Below are 20,990 nucleotides of genomic sequence, written 5' to 3'. Positions count from 1 at the left end.
AGCATGCTAACACACCTTCAAAAGCACCTTGAACTAAGTGCCATAGACATTTTCTTCAGAAAACCTACAAATGTAGATCTTCATATGTTCACTATTGCCTATAGAGTCTGTTAGTGCCTTCCAGTTCTGTATTGAATTGACAGAGAGAGAGAGAGAAAAGCTCACACATTAATTGATAAATTACCACAGTCAAACTCTTTGTGATTTTGCATAAACAGGGAAATGCGCTTGTTCATACACGCATTAAACAACCCATTAGCAAAACTACAAAGCAAACATCAAAGCAGGGCAGAGAGATGGTGGTTTTAGCAGTAATGTGAGCGATCTCCAGCCACCATCATTTAAACAGCACTTACCAAAACCCAAACAAGCAATTCTGAGGCTTTGTGATGGTGGTTTTATAGGTGACTAATGCAGAAATATTAAATGTATCAGCACATCTGCTATGAGCAGTAAATTGATACACCAAAACACTATTTTTAAGTCTTTCATTTGTATACTCTTATACTAATAGATCTTATACGAATTCCGCTTTTGTTTGGTTTGTTTGTTTTTGGTGTTGTTTGTTTTCTTTTGGTTTTCTGCCTTGTTTTGGGATTTTGTTTTGTGTCAGTTTTTTTTGTTTGTTGCACATTTGTTAATTGTTTTGTTTGTTTTAGTGCTGTTTTCTTTTGGTTTTCTTTGTTGTTTTGGTTTGTTTTTTGCTTTCTTTTTCTGATTTGTTTGGGGTTTTTTTTTTTTGTTTAAACAAATGTTTTTGTGGTATTTGTTTTCTTTTGGTTTTCTGTCTTTTTTTGAGGTTTATGGGTTTTCGTTTTGTTATTTTGTGCCCTATTGATTATAGTATAGGTTCAAGTATTTCTGAGCCCTTGCATGTTTGTTTGTCGAATAGTTTGGCTATCTGGATTTTTTTTCCAGCTGCCAATAAATGTTAACTCTCAGCTCTGTTTAACAATTTTAACATGCTCAAAACCATCTCCACAGATTTTGCAACAATTGTACCTTTAGAGGTTCAGCAACTTCACGGGGGAAGTAGCCTTAAAGGGATATCTTTGTACCTTAATTAGCCTTAAAAGGTTCATAGTACACTGTAAAAAATTTATAATCTTCCCAACTCAAAATTTTCTAGTGACTGTTTACATCTAAAGTTTTCAATTGGCCCAAGTGAAATTCTGTAAATGTAATTTTATCAATTGTGGCAAGAGCCTGTTAACATGGGCTCAATTGGAAATAATATGTTGAGCCAATGGAAAAAATGTATAATCTTCCCAACTCAAAATTTTCTAGTGACTGGTCACATCTAAAATGTTCAATTAGCCAAATTGAATTTCTGTGAATTGAATTTTATCCATTGTGGCAACAGCCTGTTAACATGGGCTCAATTAGAAATATGTTGAGCTAATGGAAAAATGTAATTTACCAACACTGTAAAAAATGTCAGACCTCTCCAATTAAAAATTTTCTAGTGACCGATCACATCTAAATTTTTTAGTTGGCCAAATTGAAAAATTTAGATGTGATCAGTCACTAGAAATTTTTGAATTGGAGAAATGTTTTACAGCGAAACTGTGTGGTTGGTCCAATTAAATATTTTAAATTGTAGTAACAATTGTTTATTTCTCACTGTCCCAAAAGACAAAAATGACTAAAAACATAAATATATTAAGCAAAATACAGAAACAGACAACAGGGTTGACATTTTATCACATTACTTTATTAACAAGTAAATTCCAACACAGGATATTTGGGTGAAAATACCTTATTTTCAATAAGGAAAAACTCTGAATATATTCAAGAAGTCTTCTGCATAACAGGATGTCTGTTGTGGTGAAGAAAACACGGCACGGCAAGCTAAAAACCTGCAAATAAAAATAAAAACTAACATTAACGACAAAGCTCCCCTGCATCACATCTGGCAAGAGACAGAACAGAAGTTTCTTCATTATATAATGAGGATGAGACGAATGAATGGACATAAGAAAATCACGAGCTTGACATGTTTGATATTAAAAGGCAATAACTCAAGCTCTGAAAGAGGCCGACGCCAAACGCACCGTGTTCAACAGTCGCATGCCGCACATTTCACACAAATGACTTAATTTCCTTATTACGTATTGTTTTAGACATAAGACATGAGGAAAATAAAACTATTGGCTACAGGCTACCATTAGATAATTATGTGGTAAACGAGAACACACTCATGAAAACAATGAATGCATGAACTAGTGATTCTACAAAATGTCTTTTAAACTTCATACCCGGTCATAAAGCAAAACTCTGGAGAATAATTTCAGTGCTCAATACTCACCAACGTCTTTGTGAGATGAATATCTCTCTATTCTCTCGGGAATGTGTCTCGGTCTTCAGCACCTGCTGGTTCAGCTTCGCTCGCGCTGCCGCTCCCGCGTCTCCGCGTTTGAAATCTCCTAACGAACGTTTTTTTTCAAGCGCATTTTGCGCATGCGTATACCGTTTTTCGGACGGAGGACTTGTTCAGCCAACATGGATTTTTCACTTCGACTTCATAGATTGACTGAGCACAATTAAATATTTTCGGTGAATATACAATTTTAATTTTGAGTGAAGACCTTAAGCTATGATTAGTACAATGCATCTTTTTGCATGGCGATAGTTAATTGGAAGTCATTTATTGGGCCAATATGTAATGATCAATTTACACAATTTTTCCCCCCAATTTTTTTTTACAGTGTAGTACCTAATATTACTACTCTAAATTACTAATTTACTAATTTTAGGGGCAGCTGAGGTACAAAGATGTGTACTGTGTAAGATGAGTACTGCCCCAGTAAGCTGCTGTACCCCTAAAGACACCATTTTTGCACATTTGCAGAAAATTCAAAAAAAAAAAAAAAAAAGTGACTGTGTCTTTAGATAACATTGTGTCCTGCCCTGTGTGTACTGAGCACTGACCTCAACAACCTCAGCCCTGCCAGTTATGCAAGAGAGCGTGTGGCAAAAACATGTCTATTCAGCAGCTGAAAGCATCAGTGTGTCCTTGATGCCCCTCATAAATCACACACAGCTGCATTCAGACAAAAACAAAACAAACGTGCTGCTCTGTTTTCATGTTCACTTGGGGAAGAGTTCAAAGTGTGATTCTCCACAAACAATACAAAGCTACTAGTGGTTGGAAGACACCCAAAAACTTTCTTTTAGGCATTCATATTTATAGCTGCTCCAGGTCTAAGATACACTTTTGTGTGGATCCTACATTCCTAGAGAGATGGATGATGATGTTGTCAGCAAAGGACACTGCGTTTACATATCTAGGCCAGATGCAAGGGAGGATTCCTTAAATGGAAACATATAGGAGGTAAACATCTCCTCTACTATTGTGTACAGAGAAAAAAAAAGAGAATCTCAGTGCCAGGCAGGGTATATACAGTTAATTTGTTCTGTCACTGTATTAATATCCATATATGATTTTACACTTTAGGATTCCCCTTCAAATCACTGAATTCAGGTGTTCCAATCACTTCCATGGCCACAGGTGTATAAAATCAAGCACATAGACATGCAGACGCTTCTACAAACATTTGTGAAAGAATGGGTCGGTCTCAGGAATTCAGGCGTGGTACTGTGAGGAAATTTTCTCACTACTAAATATTCCACGGTCAACTGTTAGTGGTATACTAAAAAAGTGGACAGCAACTAGGCCAAGTAAAAAGCGGGGTCAGCGCATGCTGAGGCGCACAGTGTGCAGAAGTCGCTAATTTTCTGCAGAGTCAATAGCTACAGACCTCCAAACTTCATGTGGCCTTCAGATTAGCTCAAGGACAGTGTGTAGAGAGCTTCATGGAATGGGTTTCCATGGCCGAGCAGCTGCATCCAAGCCTTACATCAGCAAGTGCAATGCAAAGTGTTGGATGCAGTGGTGTAAAGCCGCCACTGGACTCTAGAGCTGTGGAGACGTGTTTTCTGGAGTGGTTGCCAGGAGAACAGTACTTGCCTGACTGTATTGTTTCACTGTACGTGTAAAGTTTGGTGGAGGAGGGATTATGGTGTGTGGTTGTTTTTCAGGGGTTGGGCTTGGCCCCTTAGTTCCAGTGAAAGGAACTCTTAATGCGTCAGCATACCAAGACATTTTGGACAATTTCATGCTCCCAACTTTGTGGGAACAGTTTGGGGATTGCCCCTTTCTGTCCCAACATGACTGCGCACCAGTGCACAAAGCAAGGTCCATAAAGACATGGATGAGCGAGTTTGGTGTGGAGGAACTTGACTGGCTTGCACAGAGTCCTGACCTCAACCCGATAGAACACCTTTGGGATGAATTAGAGCGGAGACTGCGAGCCAGGCCTTCTTGTCCAACATCAGTGACTGACCTCACAAATGCGCTTCTAGAAGAATGTTAAAAATTCCCATAAACACACTCCTAAACCTTGTGGAAAGCCTTCCCAGAAGAGTTGAAGCTGCAAAGGGTAGGGCAACTCCACATTAAACCCTACGGATTAAGAATGGGATGTCATTAAGAGTGGGAAGTTCATGTGCATGTAAAGGCAGAAGTCCCAAAACTTTTGTCAATATAGTGTATGTTTGTGCACAAGGCTCACTACAGGTCATTAATGAATGACATTATTGGTCATGTGGGGTAGTTTACTTCATGGTCCCTATAATCAAAGCAGCAGGAATAATTATTGATTTGCAGTGGTGGTAAATTATCAATGGGCAGTGTATAAAATTGTAAAAGTAATAATATTCATCTACTTTTTCATTCAGTTAAAGCCTTTTGCCACTTTTTAATGTATCACAAGTGGTTCTTTTTTGAGGTGACAGGCCACTTCAACTGTAAATCAAACATTACAGACAAATTAGCAGATAAAATCTGGGCCATACCACCTCATAACAACTGACTAAATAAAAAGTAACATATAAATATTTCTTCATTTATTCCCTACATTTTGAAATAGTCTTTTACTAATCATAATTTCAACAGACTGCTGTTTCGCTCTTAAAGATCTAAAATCTCCTACTTTTAGCTAATGAACCTAAAAGAGCTGACTGTTCACTAACTAAGAAGTTGGAATGAACACGCAAATTGATTTATAACTGTCAGTGGCATTATTGAAGTGAGACAGCAGAAACACAAATCAAATTAAACTCAATAAGTGTTATTTTAGTATTACACTATTTGTTAATATTTTGAATTAGCTTTCATGTTTTCAGTCTTCCTTTTTAAGGCGTTAGTTCACCAAACAATAAAACTTCTGTCATTGATTACCGACCCTCATGCCATTCATCTTCAGAACACAAATGAAGATATTTGTAATGAAATTTAAGAGCTTTCTGTCTCTCGCAACTACCACTTTCGAGCCATAGAAAAGTAGTGAAGACATCATAAAAGTAATCCATGTGACTCCAGAGGTTTAACCTCAATTTTATGAAGCGACGCAAGTGCTATGTTTAAGCAAAAAATATAATTTACCACTTTATTTACAAAAAATTTATCTCCAATGCACGTTCAAACAACAACGTCTGCTCTCACGTCAACACAACACGCATGCGTCGTGGTGCTCTTGTGAACATGTGTTGGAGATAAATATTTTGTTAATATTTTAATATCTTTTTGATGAAGCTCTCAGATTTCATCTCCATTTGTGCTCCAAATTTGTGCTTTTCATTTTTGGTTGAACTATCACTTTAAGTTATTTCAGTTTTAGTTGTTATTTTAGTGCTTACTAGTACTTAATAAACTTATTCCAGTTTGTTGCCAATACAAATGACCAAAGTTTACGTTTGTCCGTCTAATATTCATGTTTTATTTTACTTCAGCTCTTTTTCAACGAACACAAATTATTTTAATATTTTTAACGATAAGCTCCTCAGCTCCTCACTTAACTAACTCCAACCTAATCATTCAAAGCTGGGTTTGTTTTCTTCTCTGTACACCACTCTATTACTCCATGCAGTAATGCACCTTTTCATGAATCATCCCTATAGAGTAGTGCACACTTGAGTTTAAAATAGCTTTGGGCTGATGCTGGATGACTTTCCCATTGTCCTGTGCAAAAAGGCTTCCAGTGCATGTTAAAACGTACAGCATCCTGAATGCTTCACAGTAGAAAGTCAAAGTTGTTTGAGAAAGAAGAGACAGGAGAGAAACGGTGGGTGAGGGCAAAACATTCAGATATATTTTTGCTGACCTTGCACTGTATCACTCCAGGGAAGCACGCTAGACTAAAGGGAATACAATAGGACAGGGAGAGGGAGGAGAAGACAGCATGACAGGCCTGTAAGGCTCATGAAACTCATTGTGTCTGTATTTAACCCTTGAAGAATCCAGTTCCGGCAGCAGGGCAGTGAGACAATAATCGTACATCTAATGGCAACCCGGTTTAGACTGTGAGACAGTCATAATGTCAATGACATCCCCAATACAAAACTTCAAGCAAACATCTCACCAAAACAAATGGCAATTCATACGGCAATAATAATTAGGTGGCATGCTTAAAATGACAGACTGGGATCCGCCTCCTCCCCTCAACAAGCAGCATCTGAATAGCACACAGACACTGTGACAAGTGACTTGAATAGGAAATAGCGAGTCCCATCCGCATGGATGAGATTGTTTGCACAGCCATATGGCTCAGCTGACGGCTACAGACTGTTGTGATAAACAGAGCGCTTGGGAGGTTTTAAAAGCCCATATTCAGATCAAATCTATAATGCAACTTCACACATACAATGTAGGCAGTTGTAAAATGGTTTAAGGTGGTTATCTCCCAGGCTTTGGTTCTGTCAAGTCATAAATCTCTGTCAGACAGGTGGTGTCCTTTAGCGATGCTGTGAGATTGCTCTCATCTCTGAGTTTTGCCTGTGGCCATTTGTAAAGTCAGAGTTGACATGTTTTTACCAAACACTCTCGCAGTACTGAGTTGACAGAGGATGAAATTGCATCAGCGTTTATTAAGCTTTATGATTTTCCCCAGGCTATAAGGACTAAATGTCACTCCAGTGTAAATGGGCAGATCATGGAGGTGGCATGTGTTTTGTTTGTATGTTTTAGACTAGCATGCAAGTACGTTGGTGGTATAAGATGGAAATACCTTGAAATATTACCATATTCATGGACCATGGTAATTATGTTTCTCCAAGGTACATGTCCAAAAAAACATTGTGTACTCAGTTTGTGTAAATCCACTTGGGGTTCAGAGTATTTATTATTTCCCACATTCATTTCTCACATCTAGTACAATTATGTGGTTTTGTTTCATTAATACAGTATATATATATATACACACACACAGATCGGACATAACATTATGACCACCTTCCTAATATTGTGTTGGTCCCCCTGAACCGTCAAGGCATGGACTCCACTAGACCCCTGAAGGTGTGCTGTGGTATCTGGCACCAAGATATTAGCAGCAGATTGTTTAATTCATGAGGTGGGGCCTCCATGGATTGGACTTGTTTGTTCAGCACATCCCACAGATGCTCGATTGGATGGAGATCTGGGCTCCTCAAACCATTCCCGAAATATTTTTGTATTGTGGCAGGGCGCATTATCTGCTGAAAGAGGCCACAGCCACCAGGGAATACCGTTTCCATGAAAGGGTGTACATGGTCTGCAACAATGCTTAGGTAGGGGGTACGTGTCAAAGTAACATCCACATGAATGGCAGGACCCAAGGTTTCCCAGCAGAACATTGCCCAAAGCATCACACTGCCTCCGCCAGCTTGCCTTCTTCCCATAGTGCATTCTGGTGCCATGTGTTCCCCAGGTAAGCGACGCACTCGCACCTGGCCATCCATGTGATGTAAAAGAAAATGTGACTTATTAGACCAGGCCACCTTTTTCAATTGCTCCGTGGTCCAGTGGTCCGTGCCCACTGTTGGCGTTTTCGGCGGTGGACAGGGGTCAGCATGGGCACCCTGACTGGTCTGCGGCTATGCAGCCCCATACACACCAAACTGTGATGCACTGTGTATTCTGACACCTTTCTATCAGAACCAGCATTAACTTCTTGAGCAATTTGAGCTACAGCTCGTCTGTTTGATCGGACCACACAGGCCAGCCTTCGCTCCGCACATGCATTAATGAGCCTTGGTCGCCCATGACCCTGTCGCCGGTTCACCACTGTTCCTTCCTTGGGCCACTTTTGATAGATACTGACCACTGCCGACCGGGAACACCCCACAAGAGCTGCAGTTTTGGAGATGCTCTGACCCAGTCGTCTAGACATCACAATTTGGCCCTCTCAAATCCTTACGCTTGCCCATTTTTCCTGCTTCTAACACATCAACTTTGAGGACAAAATGTTCACCAGCTGCCTAATATATCCCACCCACTAACAGCTGCCGTGATGAAGAGATAACCAGTGTTATTTACTTCACCGGTCACAATGCTTAGGTAGGTGGTACGTGTCTAAGTAACATCCACTGTCAGTGGTCATAATGTTATGCCTGATCTGAGTATATTAGGGCTGTCAAACGATTAATTGCGATTAAACACATCCAAAAATAAAAGTTTGTTTACATAATATATGTGTGTTTGTGTGTGTGTACTGTGTATAATTATGTATCTGAAAACACATTTTGCCAATAAAATATAATTATTTGACAATGGGCAGAAGATAATTATTATTATTATATACATTATTATATTCAATACATAAAATTGCAGTCAGTCTAAAAGGGAAACTCTCTCTGATGGTCTCTCATGACCTATGGGTCTTTCTCTGTGTTTTTCCGCCGGTGTTCTGCTATACAGTCTTGCTCTTTTTTTGTACTGCTGGGCTCAGCAGGGATGAAGGAGCTTGAAGCACAAACGTGTCCTGGTTGCCACGGCAACAGCCTGGCATTCTCTAGACAGGCAGGGCAGGAGATCTGATGCATTTTTGTGTGTGTGTGTGTGTGTGTGTGTGTGTGTGTGTGTGTGTGTGTGTGTGTGTGTGTGTGTGTGTGTGTGTGTGTGTGTGTGTGTGTGTGTGTGTGTGTGTGTGTGTGTGTGTGTGTGTCAGACAGTGAGGGTAAGAGAGATAGTGAGACAAAGATTTACATTGTTTCTGGCCAAAACAGAGTTCACATCACCTCCAAAATAATAAAACATCAACAGAACCGCATAAAGCCCATACGCTCTAGCTGTCTGCGAGTGAGCAGAACAACAGAGCTGCGTTTTCAAGAGCCATGTAAGGACATGCTGCCACGGGTGAGCTCCACTAACTGCAATCCATCACCAGCCCTGCCTTTTGTTTGACTGAGATAAATGCTGTAGTTTCTAAGAGACTCATGTGATATCAAGGATTACCCATAACACAATATCTGCGCACATGAGCGCCGTTGGCACAGCTGCTGAGAATATCTGCTGTGAATGTGTTTTATGCAGACGCTGAGGGGGCCAACAGATGAAAGATTGATCTGACCTGTGAAAAATGCTCTCGCTTTACACAGGAGGAGAGAAAGAGAGTCAGAGAGGGGAAATGGAAATCTAGCATCTGTTATCAAGCAATTCTTCACAGTGTCAGCCCATGATTTTAAACATTGTTATTTCATCCAGTTGGCACCATTTAAGCTCAATTTCCCACCTCTCTTTTATCCTGAACCAAACACAAAGAAATTCAAAGAAACTTAACCTCAGAGCTGCAGCACCCCCTATCTGTGCCACATAGTACGACAGCTCTGCCTTAGCACCTATTATTGTTCTTTAGAAACAACCATGAAGGTTTTACAGATTGGTGAATAGAAATAAAGAGACAGAGAGACAGAGAATTAAACCCAGCACACAAGCCTGTTTGTGCGTAAATGAAAAGCCATTACCTCAGGACTCACATCTGTGCTACAGACACTCACACAATCTGCTAATTGCCCAAAAAACCCATCCCATAGTGACAGATCAACCCTTCAGCTGCAGAATAATTTAGAGTTTCACGGCGAGAAGGACAACTAAAGGAATACAGATAAGAGACGTAGCAGATATCATTAACAGTGTTGTGTTTGTATGTAAATGAACTTGATCTCACCAAGGACAACTACATGAAGAATGATAAAGAAGTATAATTACTATTAAAGGGATAGTTCACCCAAAAATAAAAATTGGCCCACGATTTACTCACCCTCAAGCCATCCTAGGTGTATATGACAATCTTCTTTCAGACGAATACAATCAGTTATATTTAAAAAAAAATTCCTGAGTTATATTTAAAAATACGCTGGAACGCCAGTCTCTCGTGAACGTCTCTTATGCTTACCAAAGATAATTTTTTTTTATTTTATTTTATTATTATCAGGTTATTATCAGTATTTTTTTCAAGATTCTTTGATAAATAGAAAGTTTACAAAAACAAAATGTATTTTAAATAATGATTTGTAAAATTATTAATGTATTTTGATACATTTTATGTGTCCTTGCTGAATATAAATAAACAAAAATAAAAAAAAACAGGTTGGTTCTTCTAACAACAGGTTTTGGGAAACAGGAGTAGTTATATATAGAGGCTTTTTTTCACAGCTAGAAAAACTTCCAAACTAAAGACAAAACATAATATATAGTCAACAAATATATAATAGAAAAATCTCAACATTGCAAATGTAAAGAATTATTGTGATATTTGGTATGTCTCCATTTTGCCATTTCAGTTTCAATAGTTTATCACAAAGCTAAATAAAACCAGATGAAATGTGACAATTTGAACATAACATTTCTGGACATTTCAGTTAACCTCCCTGACTTTGTCAGACTTTAAAGAAGACTTCTGGAACAAACTGAATGTTTGTGAGGGAAGACTGAGAATATCTGCCTTCACCTTTTCAATTGGCATCAAAATGAATAAGAGATGAAGCAGTCTGACCATTTAAACTACAACCCCTTGAGAACAATTGATCCCCCATAAATTTAAAAGGACACTTTTGAATAATTTATCAATATCTTTTGAACCATACTGAGCACTGTGATTCTGTACAAAACGATGAATACTACAGTTGGGATTTCAGCAAAGTGCTTATTAAATGGGACCATTTCATATCCATGATCCAAAAACTGTGTAAATGACAAAGACATTAAAAGATACAGTGGCATCATGTAAGATGAGAACAGGACTAAATCACAGGAAAGTAGACTAATCTCAGTTGTGTGAACACATTTAGTTCAGGTTTCTAGTCTCAGCACTATTATCAGAATCTGGCAGCCTGACAAACTCAAACCGCAGGCAGATTTCCAAGTGAAGCTAGTAAATGACAGGAGAAATGAGTTGATGGGGATGAAATTGCTGTTTAAAAAGACACTGATAGAGATGCATAAAAAAGATTGAAGACTGTGGGGAAAAAATGAAATCAATGTTGATGGCATAGAAAGCATAATTGGCTCTTGGTGGTATTTCCACATATTTGAAAGTAAATGTACAGCAACAACAACAACACACACACACATATACACTATATATATATATATATATATATATATATATATATATATATATATATATATATATATATATATATATATATATATATATATATATATATATATATATATATATATATATATATATATATATATATATATAAAAACATGCACATTTTGATGCGTTTTAGTTGTTGATATGCAGACAGTCAACTTCACGGCAGATAAAATTCAGCACTTCTCTTTCAGCAAGAACACCATCCATAATTCATAAAGGCTGTTGAGCACCTCCGCTCACCTGAGCTACAAAGACATCTTTAGTTTTGAACACTCTTTCCAGTCCACTGTCCAATCAAATCATCCTCTGGAGGAAAATACATGCAAATGTAGACGCCTACAGTCATAACATGTACAAAAACAGTTGTACGGGTGACATGAAGGCAATGCACTAATCTATTCTTAATTACTTCAGTCTCACTGGCCCTCTAAGGGAACAAAGTCAAAGCCCCAAACTGCCTCTGGCCACCATCATCTCCCATCCCTCAAGTACAGTGACCTTCACGGATGGTCACGCATGAGGCCTTGTGGAATTGGGGGACTATCCTGAATATTTAAGATTACTGAAGCACAGAATACAATACAAATAAACACCATAAATAGGCCAGCACAACTGATTAGTATTGAATATTAAAGATATTTAAATGCTTCCTAAATCCTGAATGAACTATTTCAAGCAGCAATTATTGTGCATTATACAATATTTCTGTTATATAACTTCATTTGTGTCATGTCAGGGTGTTTAGCATGGTAATGGATACGACAATGTTGATATGTCTGGTCTTGGTGGAATAGATCTGCTGTTGGTTAATGCTGCAGCAGAGCAAGTACAGGACTTGCTGCTGCCCATACATACACACACACAACACGCTACTGTGAGCAAGTAAGACATGCTGCTGCTATACAATATGAATTACCCGTAGCAGATCTATACCGGTGGAGCCGGGGTTTCTGAAAGTACGCTGCAACTGCTACAGCAAATGCTGACCAAGTATTTGAAGGTTAAGCAGTGAGCTCATTGGCTACTTTCAAAACACAGCATCATGAAGCTTTGAAGCGTTATGAATCAGTGAGTCGATTCAGCGGTTTGGATCACCAAAGTCACGTGATTTCAGCAGTTTGGCGGTTTGACACGCGATCAGAATCATGATTCGACTCGCTGATTCATAACGCTTCAAAGCTTCATGATGCAGTGTTTTGAAATCGGTCACCACTATATAAGTCATTATTTAGGGGGGTTTCTTGCGCACAAAAACTAATTCTCGTCGCTTCATAAAGTTATTGTAGAACCACTGTAGTGAGATTTAGTACCTAACACTTTAGTACACTTTAGTACCTTTTATGGGTCTTGATAGTGTAAAGACCATTGTGCCAATGGAGGCCTTTCTGAGCCATCGGATTTCAACTAAAATATCTTAATTTTAGATGAACGGAGGTCTTACGGGTGTCCAACGACATGAGGGTAAGTAATTAATGACAGAATTTTCATTTTTGGGTGAACTAACCCTTTAAGAACCAGCCTGCGCCATCTGGAGTTTCACGACAGAACTTTGTTTTTGTGTCCCAAGAAATTGAGGAAACCACAATCTCCGGCTATAGCAAATCTACAGGCATATAATCAGTAAAACAACCAGGTGGAGTTCTATACAAATACTAACATTTCAGGTAAAGGAAGTGCCCTCTGTGTGTTTAAATATGTAGAAAATGACATACATTAGCTGATCAAAGGATTAAATAATGAAGTAATAATACATATTTCTAATTACAAATCTTGTTCAGACAGAGTTCCAAAACACTTTATTTGGACAAAATGTCTTTTTTCCCTATTGGCATGTGTTCTTCTCAGTGAATAGGTCATAATTGTTCATTTTAATTGGTTTATTGGTTGCAGAGATTATTATACAAACAGGAATATGAACTCAATGACCTCGGCTCAACTCTTTACACAAACAACACTGTTACAGTTCCAACAATATTAAGCATCAAATCATCATATTAGAATGATTTCTGAAGGATCATGTGACATTGAAGTCTGGATGCTGAAAAATCAGCTTTGACATTACATCATTAAATTATTATTTATAATATTTGACAATATTACTATTTTTACTGTTTTTTAGCAAATCTGACCGACCCCTATATATATATATATTATTTTTTATTTTTTATTCACAGCCCTAGTTACAATGCTACATTGACAGTTTGGAGGGAAACACAAAGGCACCATTTCTCTGTGCACTGCCTTCAAGCTGTCTGAAACAATTGCCTTGTAACAGCAGAGTCTCCTAGCCAGGGAATGTCTTTCACAAGCACGGACAACTTCATGGCTGACAGCCGGAGATGTTTCCCATGAGGTAATGAGCCAGGAAGTCAGAATGAAAGGAGACGGATAGGAAGAGACAAACCAAAGAGAGAAAACAAGAAAGAGATAGAAATAATAGATGGATGGTGCGATAAAACAGAAGTTTTCTTTCTTGAAACAGTTTGTAAGAAAGCCCTGATAAATATTAGTAGGGCTCAAGGGTGTAGCCTGACGGGCATAGGCCTGCCCGCTATGAGGAATATTACAGTTATTGTTTATTATTATAACATCTCAAATCCTAAAATAAATCAAATGTATTTTTGTTTAATGCTTGATGAGCTTGTTTGACATCTATGTTAGGCAATTAGGTGTTATCCAGACATTTCGTGTCAGTGAATTTGTGTGTCTTCATCCATTCAGTAATAATTTGCAGTTTTCAATTCAGTTTCCAGCTCATTCTGTAACAGGTAAGCAGTTTTGTTTTGAAAATCAGATCTTTTTCGTGTTATTTTGTATGTGGATGGGTTGTAACTAACAGCTGCTGCTGTTTGTCAATGTTTTATGACAATTCACAATCTATAAATGTGTTTTAATTGTTGAGTGTTTTGTATTCGTAAATGAACAGATGCGAGAGATTCTTACTACGCAGCTTTGTTCTAACTTTATAGTTTGAGTATTGTGATCTGCAAAAGTATTTAGTACTTGGACCATTTGTGAATAAATATGAGCTATGTTGACATGAATTTGGACATGCTATTTCCTATACAGAGTAACAAACTTGTTTGTAACGAATACGTGGTAGTTTTACTGTACTGTGCGTGTGTTCTACTGTGGTTTATTTTCAATATAAATAAAGGAAAAAATGATCGAAGTCCGCTTATTTTGGGCTATAAGGAATATACACAGATCAGGAATAACATTATGATCATTTGAACATCTCTTCATCACGGCACCTGTTAGTGGGTGGGATATATTAGGCAGCAAGTGAACATTTATTTCTCAGAGTTGATGTGTTAGAAGCAGGAAAAATGGGTAAGAGTAAGGATTTGAGCGAGTTTGACAAGGGCCAAATTGTGATGTCTAGACGACTGGGTCAGAGCATCTCCTAAACTGCAGCTCTTGTGGGGTGTTCCCGGTCTGCAGTGGTCAGTATCTATCAAAAGTGCTCCAAGGAAGGAACAGTGGTGAACCGGCCACAGGGTCATGGGCGGCCAAGGCTCATTGATACACAGGGGAGCGAAGGCTGGCCCGTGTGGTCCGATCAAACAGACGAGCTGTAGTTCAAATTGCTCAAGAAGTTAATGCTGGTTCTGATAGAAAGGTGTCAGAATACACAGTGCTTCAAAGTTTTTTGCGTATGGGGCTGCATAGCCTCAGACCAGTCAGGGTGCCCATGCTGACCCCTGTCCACCGCCGAAAGCACCAACAGTGGGCATGTGAACATCAGAACTGGACCACAGAGCAATGGAAGAAGGTGTCCTGGTCTGATGAATCACACTTTCTTTTACATCAAAAAAAAGGGGGACCAACACAATATTAGGACATAATATGGTCATAATCTTATGCCTGATCGGTGTATAGGAAAGTGAAGGACCCTATAAGTGAAACAAGCTGACTTCTGCCCAGGCCCAGCCAAAAATTGTATTCTGTCTACGCCACTGGTAGGGCTACTCATGACACGGCATCTGGTTTCCATGTCTGTGTCAGTTATATTATTATATTCTGGGTCTGTATACAGTCACTAACTGGAATTCATCCACAATATCGGTGTTCAATACAGTAGATCAATAATCTGTTTCTATTGATCATCAGTAATGGTGCTTTTAAATGGTATTGGATATTCTTCAGTTAGGACACATTCTCGCTCTGTCATTATAGAAATTTTACATAAAGAAATAAATACGGTAGGCCTACAGCTCTGGCATGCCACACAACTTACAGTCTGTTCTTAAATGTAAACGCATGAGAATAAAGTTGCTAATTCAGCAGGTTCAGAGCGAGAACCTACATGATTTACTGCAGGTAAGTTTGCACAGATGCTGTGAGCCGCTCTGAAACATCCTACCGGAAACATCTAACAGAGCTACTGCATACAATAACACACAGAGAGAGACAAACACAGAAAAGAGAGGTACTTAACTTAATCGAGGTACTACATTTAAAGTCATTATCAAGCTCCTGTCAAGATTTTACATTTTCACTCTCTGAAGTCGACAAGTTCAGTCATTCTGTGATTTAGGTTCCTAATGAGAAACAGCTGTTGATGTGCTCATATGCATTGCTCTGCTCTTAAAAGGAAGGGAATAGTATTTTATTCAATGTAATATTAATCACAATAGATATTAATCGTGTTTATATTAATCTTACAATGCAAGTCTGTAGAGCAAAACAAGAAAGTTGCCGGGTTTACTGCTTTTATGTATGTGATAGGAGTTGAAACATTACATTTAACTTATCATGGTTATTAAGCGATGGTATCACACTTGTTTTAATGTAACCCCTCCTGTTCGAACCGCCCGCTCCAAGAGGGACTCGAACCCGGGTCTGCCGGCATGAGAGTTGGACGCTTTAACAAGGAGGCTAAAGGCTGCAACTCCCATCCTCAGTCGCTAGAGCATCTCTTGAGATCAGAGGAGTGAGGTTTACTCGCACAGCAACTACTAGCTGGCCTCCGTTATATTTACATATAATATACTTAATATAATGTGCATTTATTGTTTATTCAGGTGCAATGCTTTGTCCCATAGACTTCCATTGTAAATGCATTATTACTTACAAAACGTAAGGACGAGTTGAGTTCCCACAACATTCCTTTAAAGACACAGAATGGCAATTCCAGCGACGTGACGAAAGCTTGACAGTGGCGCATGTTACAATGACATCAGAGTTATAGATAATTAATTTAACATGAGGGGTACAGGAGTGAAGTAAATCATCTATGTTTACATGGCTAAAAGCTGCTAAGCACCTGCGGTATCAGTTGAGTTTAGTGAACTGGAGGGCTGTCAGTGATGGCAGACAGTGAAGTGAACAGTCTGCGCTGTGATTGGGGTTGAAGATATCCAGCTGAGATCACCAGCTGCTCTCATGTTCATGTGCTGCAGCATACGCACCTCTCTCTCTCTCTTCTTCCTTTTTACCTTATTTCTTTATATCAGCCTAATTTTCAGTTTCAGATTCCCTTAGACTGCAACAGAGGCAGAGAAGAGGAGGGGAAACTGAAAGACCTGGTGTGTAATGGGGCTTTTTCCTCCTCATCTTTGAAACTGGGTTTTTATGGGAATATCACCACTCTTGTTGATACCCAGTATTGGGGAAATGAATGGGAAACTCAACTGATTTACTGGGGATTACCTGAATATTTACTGGGGATTACCTGAATACTGGAAAACAAATGAGATCTTTTTAAAATCTCAAGTGATTCAAGACAGCAATGACATCAACAAGAGAGCAAACAGAGACTTTTCTCATGAGAAAGAGGCTCACACATGTCTCCGCATCAATATTTTTAAATCTGGTTTTCCACTAAAATTTCTCAAGACTGTCCTTTATAAATATCTATTTAAATGTATATCAAAATTAGTCCACAAAGTCAGGCAATTTTATTTTAAAAATATATTATTTGTATATTATATTATATTTAGAAGGTATTATATTATAGTATTATATTATTTAGGTATTATATTATATTTAGAATTTAATTGTTCTTTCCCTGAATATATATATTAGTCCACAGAATCTGGTCCTTTTATTATAAAAAGTATTATTTTAATACATTTCCCCCTGAAAATCTCATATTCTTATTATCATTGTGCTCTTTTCTCCTCCCTGTTAATCCATCTCTGTTATTGCTGTATTCTTAGTATGTAGCACTCTGGCTCTCGCATCCCTCATGACTCCTTTTGTTCCCTTGCTCTATCTTTTTGGTCCTTCCATTCTCCCACCTGTCCCAGGCCTGTCTGTATCCCGGAGTGTGACAAGTGTGTGTATAATGAAGGCCCATTAAGGGAAACAACGGCAGCAGCTCCGTGCTGCATATGTTCAGTGGTCAAATGTTGATGACAGCTGGGCCAACACACACACACACACACACACACACACACACACACACACACACACACACACACACACACACACACACACACACACACACACACACACACACACACACACACACACACACACACACACACACACACACACACACACACACACACACACACACACACACACACACACACACACACCCTAGAGACCTCCCTGGGTGTCCCACAGTCTGCCAGACGAAACGATGCAGACAGCTTCAACAGGAGGCTTAACCTGAGGATATAAACGGGGTGCGGGGGTGACAATGGCACCATGACATTTTTGTCAGGCTGAATCCACTGTGTGTGGATAATAAACTAAAAGTATATCATTAGTTTCAGAGTATAAATCTTAATATCAGAGCCAGTTATTATGATTAATCTATAGCCAAGAATCTTGATGGATATTAAGTCATAAGCATCTGCCTCCTTTGCCAATCGTAGATTTGTATATATGTTCCTGCCATATGTCTCATATTAGGAGGTAGATGGCCTGTTTAATGGTTTAAAACATTTAAAAGATAAATATGTGCATGTAAGAATCTTATTATGCCACATTTTGTAAAGACAAATTACTGTATGCTTTCATTGTGTATTGATAGGACTATAGCTTTTTCACTTACATTCACCTGGAACAGTCACTAAAAGGAGGATTTACACATCTAAATAAAAACTTTACGGAAGAATTGAGCACTTTAACCAAAATGTAAGTATTTACTAATGTTAAAAAGTAAGATTTTAATTTTGAGAGGAGTATCTTATGCTCAACAAGGCTGCATTTATTTGATCAAAAATACAGTAAAAACTAAAATATTGTAAAATATTATTATAATTTAAAATAACTGTTTTCTATTTGAATATACATTTAAAATGGAATTTATTTATGTGATGCAAAGCTGAATTTTCAGCATCATTACTCCAGTCTTCAGTGTCACATGATCCTTCAGAAATAATGATTTGATGCTCAAGAAACATTTCTTATTACCAAATTAATGTAGAAAATGATTGTGCTGCTCATCAAAATATTCCTGTTTTACTGTATTTTTGATCAAATAAATACAGCCATGTTGAGCATAAGAGAATAAATGGGGACTTTTCAGACCTTTTCAAATAATTTGCTTCAACCTGACCAACTACAAAGAGCATTTCTCCACAATCCTCCAAAATCACAAACCAATATCCTAAATACAGTAAATTAAATTATTTTTTAGCTGTTTGTAATCTTAAACCATATTTGCCACATGGAACACCAAACTGAAATATGTTTGTTTAAAGTCACTTATGACTGACAATCAAGTAAAATAAGAGGCTTTCTTTTTTATTAAAACACCTCCAACAACAAAGATATAGCCTCAAGTGAATCAAACAATGTGTTGTACAGTGCTTTTTTACCGTCCTCTTGCCGCAATAAATCCCAGTGAGTGCACACAAACTCAAGACCTGACTGCCTTCAGCCATACAGACACAAAAGACAAGGAGGCCGTAGACCTTTCAGCTGAACCGCTAAACCTCCTGAAGAATATTAAGCTATTATCTGAAACAGGGCTTGTTGCCTCCCTGAAGAATCATAGAACAAACATCCAAACAGCCTAAAGATGAAAGGGCGAAGAGACATGAATGGAAGGTGAAATGAGGAGATATGAAGAGGTAATAATAAAAGAGGAGAACATCTGTTGAACAGGGCGAAAGTGTGTGAAGATACTGTCGAAATGGCCTGAACTGACGACAGGACAGAATTACACACAGACTTGGGATATGAAGATCAATAACATCAACATGGGGTTTGTGAAGTGAGTTATAGCAGTCCACCAGCTGCAGACATATGTATATGGAACTGAAAATGGAAAAAGAAACACGCAAGCACTCAATCTTGTTGTCGCCAAATGCATGGATTCATCTGTTTCCACACTTGTTAATATGATTATCAAACCATACGTTGTTCTGTGAATATCACTCAATCATCTCTTGTTAAAAATAGCATCAATAATCCACTCCCTGGCCTTTATATACACACAGATACACAAAGGAAAATAAGTGGACTGCCCCCTGCTCCTCACAGCAAACTGAGCAGTGCGGCATGAATTATTCAATCACTTTCACACGGCTTGAATAACAGATGGCCAGTGGGCTTTTCACCCAGGAAAAGAGCACCAAAACATGAACTTATGGGTTAATTAACTGGACACGTGTGTAGTTCATACAGAAAAGGGGTTTTATGTACTGGAAAATGACAAAAAACCTGCTTTGGATGCTTAGTAGCCGAGAGGACCTCTTTTCTCTTTGTCTTCCTGAAGTGAAGACTTTGGAATCACTGCCATCTTGTGGAGGATTGTTGATCTTATGTGTAAAGTTGGTTGGAAAAAAGGAGGGAAAAAAAAGAAAAAGATAGAATAGTAAGTATACATACACATATAAAATGATATTAACCTTATATGCAAATCTTTATTTACTCACCTCATGTTGTTACAAAACCGTGACTCTTCCGTGAAACAAAAATTTACACAATTAGGCCCTACGTCTTCATTCAACAGTTTGTGGCCACAGCTGTTAATCTCCAAAAAAGCATTCAAATATACCATAAAAGTTGACCATACGAATAACGCTGTGTTATGATAGATTTATGTGAATAACATACCGAAATAAAACGCCAGTTTTGATAATGTTTAAAAGAAGAGAGGTATTAACTCGAAAACTGCAGCGACCTCACTGAGTCAGAACAATGTGTAAAAGATTCGTTCAATCCAAATTAAAATCAGGATCCAATCCGACTCGAAAGAATGATTCATATACTGATTTGGTTAATGAGTTCACAACTCACTAAGTCTTAAAAGGTACAGCAGCAAAAACAGGCTTGTGAATTGTCATGTAACAAAATTGTTTTGGTGCACGACATGTTGGATAATATTAAAGAATTATAAATTGCGTGCCTCTTTTTACTAATTTTATGCTCAAGAAACATTTATTATTATTATCAATGTTTAAAAGGTGTGCAGCTTAATATATTTGTGGAAAGTTATATTTTTTTCAAGATTCTTTGATGAATAGAAACTAGAATATTATTTGACATTTATTTTTAAATAAAATAAGTTATTTAACTTAGTCTTTACAGTTTTGTTCAGTTTAATGCATCCTTACTGAATAAAATTAATAATGTATGTTATATCTTACAGACCCCAAACCCTTG

At 38.0% G+C, this 20,990-nt stretch overlaps 1 protein-coding gene across 1 annotated transcript in view; it reads left to right on the top strand.

Annotated features, from left to right (window-relative positions):
* The window catches only part of tcea2 (transcription elongation factor A (SII), 2), a 774,534-nt gene that overhangs the window by 361,629 nt on the left and 391,915 nt on the right, over positions 1 to 20,990 (top strand). The window lies entirely within an intron of this gene.

The sequence above is a fragment of the Gobio gobio genome (genome assembly GCF_949357685.1).
Source record: "Gobio gobio genome assembly, chromosome: 21".
Lineage (NCBI taxonomy): Eukaryota > Metazoa > Chordata > Actinopteri > Cypriniformes > Gobionidae > Gobio > Gobio gobio.
This window is presented reverse-complemented; position numbering and strand designations above follow the sequence as displayed.